Here is a 10,110-nt window from a genome sequence, read left to right as displayed (position 1 = left end):
GACCCTAATCGGCTAGCCTCCTTCCCATTCAGGTCTGAACCAACATCAGACCTGATTGGGTTGACAGTTTGGGTTGGCACATGGTGCCAACCTTGTTTCGCACATTGCTGGTGCTGGGTGCCTGCCGCATGGTGTTGGGCACCCAGGGCTGTGGAAGCCGACCCTTGTGGGTCCAGGTCTGAACTGAATGGTTCAGACCCGTATATGGCTGACAGCAGTTTGGTCATGTGGACCAGACCCACAGTGTCCAGTTTCCTTGGTACCCAGTTCGTGGGGTACTTGCGGTTGTCCTATTGGCGGCTTGTTTCATCCCCATCCGATCCTATTTAGTAGTCGAGTCCAAGCAGAGAATCAGATCCGATTCTCATGGATGTGCTTAGTGGTCAGGTCCGGAGGACCAGCCAACGTTTGTGCATAGGCCTCTTGGCAGCATGTGCGCGGCCTCTATGCTGAAACCTATGAAGACTAAGACACTCCAGAAATCTCTTGTTAGGAATAATGTTTGTTTTTATATATAACCAGATTTACAACCACACCATTAGCTGGTCCTTGATGAGTGCAAATCCAAGTTTTGTTGCCCCGCACCCTTTCGCACCTCGGTTAGGGTGTTGGCATGCGAGCACATGCCTTGAGTTGCCCCTGTATCGGGTTATTAGGTATATTATTGCGTCTATGCCTAGATATAGTTGCGTACATACATGAAAGTATATATATATATATATATATATATATATATATATATATATATATATATATATATATATATATATTCAAACCCATAAACGATTGCTTCGGTACGACCAAATGGACATGCGACACTCGGGTGTCCCGTCCAAGTATTATTCTCCAGATGATGTTACGCTCCGAGGTAAATATAGAACTCCATAGAGTTTTTCTACTTTCGGTTTGGCAAACATTTTGGTTAGGGTCTGCGGGCGCGGCACCCCGAACCGTGGTAGTGCTAATGTAATCCCCATTAGTTGGGTTACTTCAGAATCACCTTCGACACATATATGTGTGTCGTGTTGCGGAAGAAAAACCCTTATGCTTTGGTTTACATTCGACAGACCAGAACAGTATGCTTTGGTCGTTATTGTAAATTCACAAGCTTAGAGACTTCATTATTTGGAATTATAAGTGTTGTTTAGATATCTTTGTTTCGGGTCCGCAGGCGTGGCACCCCATACCGTGGAAATAGCTAATGTTATTCCCATAAGACGGAATATCCAAGTTTTCGCTACAAACACATAAGTGGGTTGAACCACGTGTAATGATCTTTTGGGTCGCAATTGCATCTTCCCTGCAAGAGAGACGATCCACCTTGGGAAAACCAATGTTATTCCCATTAGACGGGATGATTGGTTAAATTCAATTTCAAACCTCTGAGAATGCAAATGTAATTCCCATACATGTGAGAAGATTGTGAAATGTAATCTTAACAATGAAGTGTGCAATATAGTACATTTTAATATCATGCAATGCCTCGGATAACGTATTGTGCAACTGATAGGAAGCTCATGTTACGTGTACACTTTGCACATCCTGGCACTGTTACTAAGTAGTGCGTACTTTGAGGAGGTACATGGTTTGAGGCATTGGTAAGCGCATTAGGTGCACTTACCTTATGAAATGAAAGGATAGAAGATTGAACATCATAAGGTATAAATACTGTTATAATTTGTTGTGAGCTCATATTGGAGTCCTCGGGTTGTGACCCTTGTGTTGTGTAAGGACTCTTGTGTGTGATATACCCTAAACAGTAATAAATAATATGGTGTTGTGACTGCTTTCACGAGCGATGTGCTCTGTTGGCCGCGTGAGGCTGAGCACGTGAATGGACAGGACAAGTCCTCGTTTTGCGTACCCTGCGAGGACCACGAGGCAAATTCATTGTTGTGAGGTATGAATGAACATGAGCCTTAAGAAAGATAAACCTGTTTCGCCCCATTCACAAAAATGGTTCACCTTGGGAGAGGGTGGATGGTACAACCCTGAGTGACTTGTCGTTACTACGACACGTGTTTTGACAGAAGCTGTAGCGTCCTTTGGCCTCCAGTCACTCAAAGTCAGGGAGGTCGAGGTTGCCTTTTCAAGGCCTCACTACTGCAATAGTATGGATTGCAATCCTTGCCCATGCGAGTGTTTTTTCCTAGTCGTGTGTTGCTCGCATGAGGTTGACTCGGTCTATAGCTTCCCCGGTTACCACACTAGATTTTTAATAACAGACGTCGGGTGCATGTCTCACAGAATATGAGGTTTCCTTCGCGTACTTGAAGGAGTGATCAGAAGAACTTAAAGACTAACCAACCAGCTGACTTACTGTAGTTGTTACCTCACTTGTGTTGTGGACTTTACTCTAGTTGCTTTACTTGCTTTAGTTGTTACTTGGTTACTTTGCTGCTCAGCATTTGTTACAGTTGTTACTACTTTGAGCACTTGCTTTACAGTTACGGTTGCTTCTTTAGTTACTTGTTGTTCAGTTCGTTGCTTTAGCTACTTGTTTTCTCTGTTGCTATAGCTTGTTGACTAGTACTTGTCACTTTACACTTACCTGACACAGACACTTACACTTGTTAGTCTTTCCTGCCTTTCCTGTGTACATAATATATACATACATGCTTGTGGTTGTTTCTTCACCACCTCGCAAGAGAACTGACCCTGTTTTATGGGGATATAGGTGACGAATAGGTATAGTGCGAATGCGATGATACACGGTGGAGGCTCGGAGGACCCACACACTTGACCTGCAGTTTCTGTACCTGGTGGTTTTTGGGTTTTTGATTGTTGTTGGGATGTACTTCTGATTTCGTACCTTTTGTACTTATATTTTGTAAAGTCTTTAAACTGTTGGGGGTGTTTCCCCTTTTTACTTCACAGTACACTTTTGTACACACCGTTGGTTACACTGTTTTCACTTGTTGCACTTATCTGTGATGGTCGCCTAGACTTGCGGCTTTGTTGTTTTTCCCACACTTGCTTTCCGCTGGTTTTATACTTAAACCTTTCAAAAAAAAATCCACTGAAAATTCCAAGTTTCCAAGGTCGAGGTTTGGGGCGCCATAGAAACAAGTAAAGAACAAATGAAAGAAAGTAAATTAAAACTTGTCAAAAACCAACACAAAAGAAACTTTGTGTGGATTTTTAGGCATAGAGGGGATATTTTCTAGGGTGGGACGTCTCATCCTAGTAGACCCCTCTTGGCTGGACTCTTAGTCAATAAGCAATAAAAAAAAATTAATAGAAGTCAAAACTTATCAAATAAGTTGGTGTTAGGACCCAAGCTACATGGATTGGAATTTAGTAAGTAAGAAAGCACAAGAGGGGACGTCCCATGCTTGTAGACCCCCATGCACTTAAGTGGAACTTATAATATATATTATGTAGCTACATAACAAGGTTATATGTTATGAAGTTTAACACAGTTATGGAATATAGATAAGTAGAAATAGATAAATATAGGAGAGGTGATTTGGAAATTTTTAAAAATGCATTCTTAAAATTTAGAAAAGTTTTTAGAAGGTTTAAAAAGAAGAAATGTTTTATAAAAGGGGCCAAAGAGGGGCTCATGCCCCTGTTATCATCGCAAAATTTTTCCCTCTCTGCGAGAGAGAGAAACAATTCTGCGAGTCAAACTCGACCAAAGTTTTTGAAAATGGTTTTAAAAATTATTCGCCTTCGTTTTGAAAATTCGTGAAAAAAATCCGTGGAATGGGATCCGCTTGTCAGTAAAAGGTTCGACCGTTCCTAGCGCCTTTACCAGGGGTAATCGAACCAAGGATCAAAAGTGTGCTTTGATTAAGTTTAATTTTATAAATTATGCTTTGTTTTCCTAAAATGCACAGAGAATCAGGCATGTGCCATGCAATTTTGAAAAATGTACATTTTGAGAAATATAATGTTTGCTTGAAATATTAGAAATATACTTTGAAAAATGCTTGAAAAATACTTGGAAAAAGTGATGATTCTGGAAAAATTATTGAATTTCATTGGAAATCAGGAATTTGCATTGGAAAATGACTCTTGAAGGGAAAATTGATTCTCAGGAAAACTTGAACTTTGAGAAAATCGATTTTGAGATTTGGACTACTTTTCTGAGAAAATGGATTTAAGAATTTTGAGAAAATCAATTTCATAAGTAATTCAAGGATTTTGAGAAAATTGATTTCTGAAAGACTTAGGATTTTGAAATTGGAGAAAGTTGAAATATTGGAAAATCATGGTTTGAACTTGGGAAAATACTTGAAACATCCTTTGAAAATTTAAAGTCTTGAGAAAATCCATTTCTGAGAAAGACTTAGAAAATTCTGAGAAAATCGATTTCTTTGAGATAGAATTGAGAAATGAGTTTGAAAAACTCTAGAATTTTGACCAAAATGAAAGATTTTGATAAATTTTGTTGAAAAAAAGTAAAAATAGAAATGAAAGACAGAGTACTAGTCCGACTAAAACTCTGGGATAGAGTCCTAGTTTGACTGAAACTCTAAGATTTTGGCTCTTTTGAAAGTCAAATGAGAAGGTTTTTGAAAACAAGTAAAAAACATGAGTAAATGATGAAATCAGAATAGAGTCCTAATCCAACTAAAACTCTGGGGACAGAGTCCTAGTCTAATTGAAACTCTAAAATTTTGGCCAAAATGAAAGATTTTGAAAGGTTTTCTCGAAAATAAAAGTAAAAGGCAGAGTCCTGATCTGACGAAAACTCTAGAAAAGAGTCCTAATATAACTAGGACTCTAAGATTTTGGCCAAAATGAAAGGAATGTACATAGAGATAGGATTACTTCCAGATTAAAACTGAAATGGGATTTTAGAAAAGCTTAAAAAGGTGAAAAGACAGAGTTTCGATCTAACTAGGACTCTGAAATTTTGAGAAATCCAGATAAAAGAAGTAATCTGGAAGTGACACCACCTAGATGGGTCTCATCCGAGAATTGAGATGAGTTAAAAATGAACCCAGGTCGCTTTCTAAGAAAAATCTTTTGAAATAAAAGATCTCGGGGTTGGCAAATAGCAAAATACCGATCTAAAAACCCAGGTTTTGAAATTGATTTCGAAAGAAAAGTTTTAAAACTCAAATATGAATTGAATATTTTAAAAGACAGGAGTGCTGGATCTCGATAATGAGATGCAATGACATGCTATGACATGAAATGATATAAGATGATATGCCAAATGCATGCAGTGATATGCAATGACACATGAAACGTAAGCCTTGGATGAGGGACTTGGAATCCTGAACCCCTGGCAGATACAAAGGATTGAAATATCTCATATGAGGATGAGAACCGATAATTGAGATTGAGCCAAAATGAGAATTGAATCTTGATTGTGAGATAAAGTATTGAAATTTGTTGTAAATTTTAGGCCATGAACAGCCCGGGATCGAGTGTTGACCAGTTGGTTCTCTGAAGGCTGCAGAGAGTGGGCCCCAGTGGCAAAGAAAAGGTCTTATGAACGAAGGTGAAAAATTTGGGGTGTTTACAGCATGTCATTCTCGAGATCCAGCACTCTGGTTTTTCAAAATATCAAATCCAGATTCAATTTTAAAACTTTTATTTCAAAATCAATTTCAAAAACTTGGGTTTTAGATCGATATTTGCCATTTGTCAACCCCCAGGATCTTATACTCTTTTATTTTAAAATATTTTTCTTAGAAAGTGATCTGAATTCATTTTAAAATCAATTTTTAATTGATCTCAATTCCTGAATGAGACCCATCTAGGTGGTGTCGCTTCTGAATCACTTCTTTTATCCGAATTTCTCAAATTTTAGAGTCCTAGTCGAATTATGGCTCGATCTTTTCACCTTTTTAAACCTTTTTCAAAATTTTATTTTGGTTTTAAACCAGAAGTAGTCCTATCCTTCATCTATTTCTTTCATTTTGGCTAAAATTTCAAAGTTTCAGTTAGACTAGGACTCTATTCCAAAGTTTCAGTCAGATTAGGACTCTACCTTTCATTTCTATTTTTACCTGTTTTCAAGATAATCTTTCAAAATAAACCAAAATTTTAGAGTTTCAGTTGTACTAGAACTCTATCCCAGAGTTTAAGTCAAATTAGGACTCTATCTTTTACCTCTATTTTCATCTGTTTTTTAGAAAATCTTTTAAAAACTTTCAAAAGAAATCGGAATTTTAGAGTTTTAGTCGGATCAGAACTCTGTTCTAGAGTTTCAGTCAGATTATAACTATAATCCTAACTTCATTTTTTAAGAAATCTTTCAAAAACTTCCTCATTAATCTTTCAAAAAATCAAATTTCAAAATTCTAGGACTTTATTTTAGAGTTTTATAATTTTAGGACTTTGCCCCAGAGTTTCAGTCGGTTCAGAACTCTACTCTGATTCCATTTTTTACTTCTATTTTTACTTGTTTTTCGAAAATAGATCCAATTCTTAGAGTTCCAGTTGATTTAGGACTCTATTTTAGAGTTTTAGTTAATTAGAACTCTAACCCTGATTTTGTATTTTTGTTTGTTTTTACTAATTTTGAGAAGATCTTTCAAAACCTCTTCGTTTTTCTTTCAAAATCTAAAATTTTAGAGTTTTAGTCGGTTTAGGACTCTAGTCCAGAGTTTTAGTTGGTTTAGGACTCTAATTTTCTCAATTTTATCCTCTGTCTTTATTTTCATCTGTTTTGAAAACCCTTTTTAACCTTTATTATAATCCTTTTTAAAACCCTAATGTGGGGCCCACGCAGTTGGTGCCATACTTGGGAGAATTTCAATTCACTTAGGACTCTAGTTGATTTAAAACTTTCAATTTCAAACTTATCTTTCATTTTTAACTTCCGTTGAAAACCTTCAAGTTTCAAAATCGTTTTCTGAAAATCAAATGGGGCCTACTTAGGTGGTGCCACATTGGAGAAAATTTTAATCCCTTTTGGTCTTTTAGTTATTCTAGGATTTCTATTTTAATCTTTACTTCCATCCTTTATTTTTAACGTTTTTAACCCTTGTTTTTAAAACCATTTTTATAAACCAAATGTGGCCCACATAGGTGGCATCACATTTGAAAGTCTTTTAAACCATTTAGAAGTTTTAATTAGGCTTAATTAGACTTGATTAATTATAGTTTTAGCTGAACCAAAAGTTTAAAAAGTCAACCCAATTAGGAAAAATTGCCCCCCCCCCCCCTTAATTCAGTCAATTAGGAAGAGTTTTGAGAAAACAAAACTCTCAAAAATCTACCCTAATAAATGCTTATAAAAGGGGCCATAGGGGTCGACCCCCTCATTGTGTTCCCTCTCTTTCTTCTTGCTTCCTCTCTCTCCTCCAGCAACTTCTCCTTCTTTCATTGTTGCAGCTCCAAGGTGAGTTATTCTTTTACTACTTTTCTTTCTTTATTTTTTATGCGTTTTCACCATAGCCGCCCCACTATGTGTGTGCTCTTTTTATTTTTTCCGTTCAAGCAACCATGAAAATGATTTAAAAATGTGATCTAATGAATATCCATACTTATTTACACATTTTTGATCCATCAAAATTGTTGGTAATATGCTTATTGTGTTAAACGCCCGAAAAAGACCGAGATTCGACCGTTCAATGGGTTGAATCCCTCTTTTAATGGCTAAATCAAAGTCTAACCATATTTTCCTGAATATTTCTTTGTTTATTTCATTATGTTAATATTTATTTTATTTGTTCAAGCATCAAAGCATGATTTGTTACATTATTTATACGTTTTTTATGATTTTTCATGCCTAGATTAGGGTATTCCATGCATTTTATCGATAATACATATACCTTGATTCTGGCCATGCAGAAACGGTGTTATTTTATGTGCATTTTTCTGTCAATAAAATCTAAATTTTTTAGAGTTGAATCATGCATTTGTCAGTGACTTTCAATAAACATTTAGATTATTTTGAGTTCTGTAACTATGCTAAAAAAAGTCATAAACCGAAACCTGGTTAATGTACCATGAAAACGTTATACAGAATCAGAGGTGGCTTGTCGAGGCAATATCTCCCTCATCGAATATCCGATTGATGATCTGTAAAAAGCAATGGGTTTTTCAGGATATCTAGTATATTATGTGAAATTTTCAAAATTTTCCATGGTTTTTACTATTTTTACTTTATCATAATTTGTTTCTCAGAGAGCGTTATGCATCATTTAAGTCTAGGGCCAACTTGCGTGGATCGCATCTCCCTAACCGGAGATCGTTTTCTCAATCCATAAAAAACCACGGATTCATCAATGAGTATAGTTTTATAAATATGATTTTTGTAATTTTTGAGCTTTGCCAGCTATTTTTATTTAGACTGAAATCAGAAGTGCCTTTTTTGAACCATTATGTGTTCATCGTGATCAAGCGTATATTGACGGAACGATATCTCCCTAACCGAAGATGCTTTTTCTGATATGTAAAAAAGAATATTTTTATTCATGTGTCTAGTTTCTTCATGTGAAATTTTATAGTTTTTCATTACTGTTTGATATCCAATTCGGGTCTAACACTGTGATAGGTACGTGCCTTTGAGCAAAATCATATATTTTTAGGTTTTTATTTAATTTTCATATCAAAATAATACTAAAAATTCTATTTGTTGATTTCATTTTAATTTTATGGTTATTAAAAGTGTCTATGTCAATTTGTATAGATTTTAGAATTCATTTGATGCACTATTTGGTTAAATCGTGAAAATAGGATGCTCGCAGAGTCCGGATTCAAGCGAAACACAGGTAAAAGTTGATATTTTCTTAATATTTTAATTTTTTATGAAAAGTTTTATATTTTTAGGGTTTGATCATGTTCATAATCATATTAGGGTACCCTCAACCCGATTTTGTATCATTTTGAATTCGTTTGATCTCCGAATTAAACAAAGTACCAAAATATTTTCTCAGAAACCCTGCTTTAAACTCTGTTTTGCAATAAAGGTCAATTTTCAAGGGTATTTTGGTATTTTTTCCAAAATTTTGAATTTCAAAGTTGTTTATTTTTATTATTTATTTATTTTTGCATCATCTTTTATTATATTTATTTAAAGAAAGCATAAAAATGACTTATATCCGGATAAATCCATCAATTTTCAGACATTGTTGGATAAATCTGGAAAAGCACACATTTGTCCACTAACTTGTTTGCTAATTTTGTAGAAAATCTCAAGAGTTTATTTTTTTATTTCAATTCAATTATTGATGTAAAATGTAATTAAACATTGAAATAAGAATTTACTTTTTCTACTTAGATTAGGGTTGCATTACATATAGTTTATTTTCTAATAATGCCAATGTGTGATGGATGATGATTCATGCATATTTCAAATTTATAATGGTCTACATGAATGATGTGTGCACTCGCTTCTAAGAAGTTAATAAACTTGATTGAGTTTGTATTTATAGTCATAGTCAGAATACGAATAATATTCTGATTTATCATCTTCTTCTAAGCCACAAACGACCTACACTCTTAGGCTATCTTCAGAAATCATTGCATTATCTTAAAAGTTTTCTGAGTATTTTCCTCTTTTAGAACTAAATGAGATACATTCAATGTATATTCGTGGTCATAGTCAGGAATATGTGGCGAATCTATTTCATCTAAATTCTATAAGGCACAAAAAATCTTTTATCAATAATTTTTCATAAATTCTTCAGAAAATATTTTCTCAAATTGCATTCATGTATCACTTAGGTTTAGATGACATCATAAAAGGATTTCACATGGCCATATGCCCACTCTTCTGAATAATTCAAAGATCCTATTTCAGAAAAATTATTTTTTCTCAAAGTCATTCGAGCTTTCTTCAAAATCGATTTTCTCAAAACATTTGACTTTTCTTTAGAAATCAATTTTTCTTTTCTTTAAAAGTATTCTCTCATGTGATTCGCGATTTTCAAATGTCTCTTTTTTCCAAGTATTTTTTAAATATTCGAAGCATACATCATGTTTTCAATTTGTATTTTTCAAATTTCATAGCACATGTCTGATTCTTTGTGTATTTAAGAAATAGAACATTGATTTAGACAAGTTGAACAAAGTAAAGCATAAGATTGATCCTTAGTTCGATTACCCCTGGTTATAGCGCCAGGAATGGTTGAACCTCGTACCAACAGGCAAAATTTTCTCACATTTTAAAACGGAAGCGAGTTATATTCAAAGGTTAGT

The sequence above is a fragment of the Nuphar pumila genome, chromosome 16 (assembly GCF_984573655.1).
Source record: "Nuphar pumila chromosome 16, dmNupPumi1.hap1.1, whole genome shotgun sequence".
NCBI classification, from domain to species: Eukaryota; Viridiplantae; Streptophyta; class Magnoliopsida; order Nymphaeales; family Nymphaeaceae; genus Nuphar; species Nuphar pumila.
The sequence above is the reverse complement of the archived record's forward strand: the minus strand, read 5'-3'. Positions refer to the sequence as shown.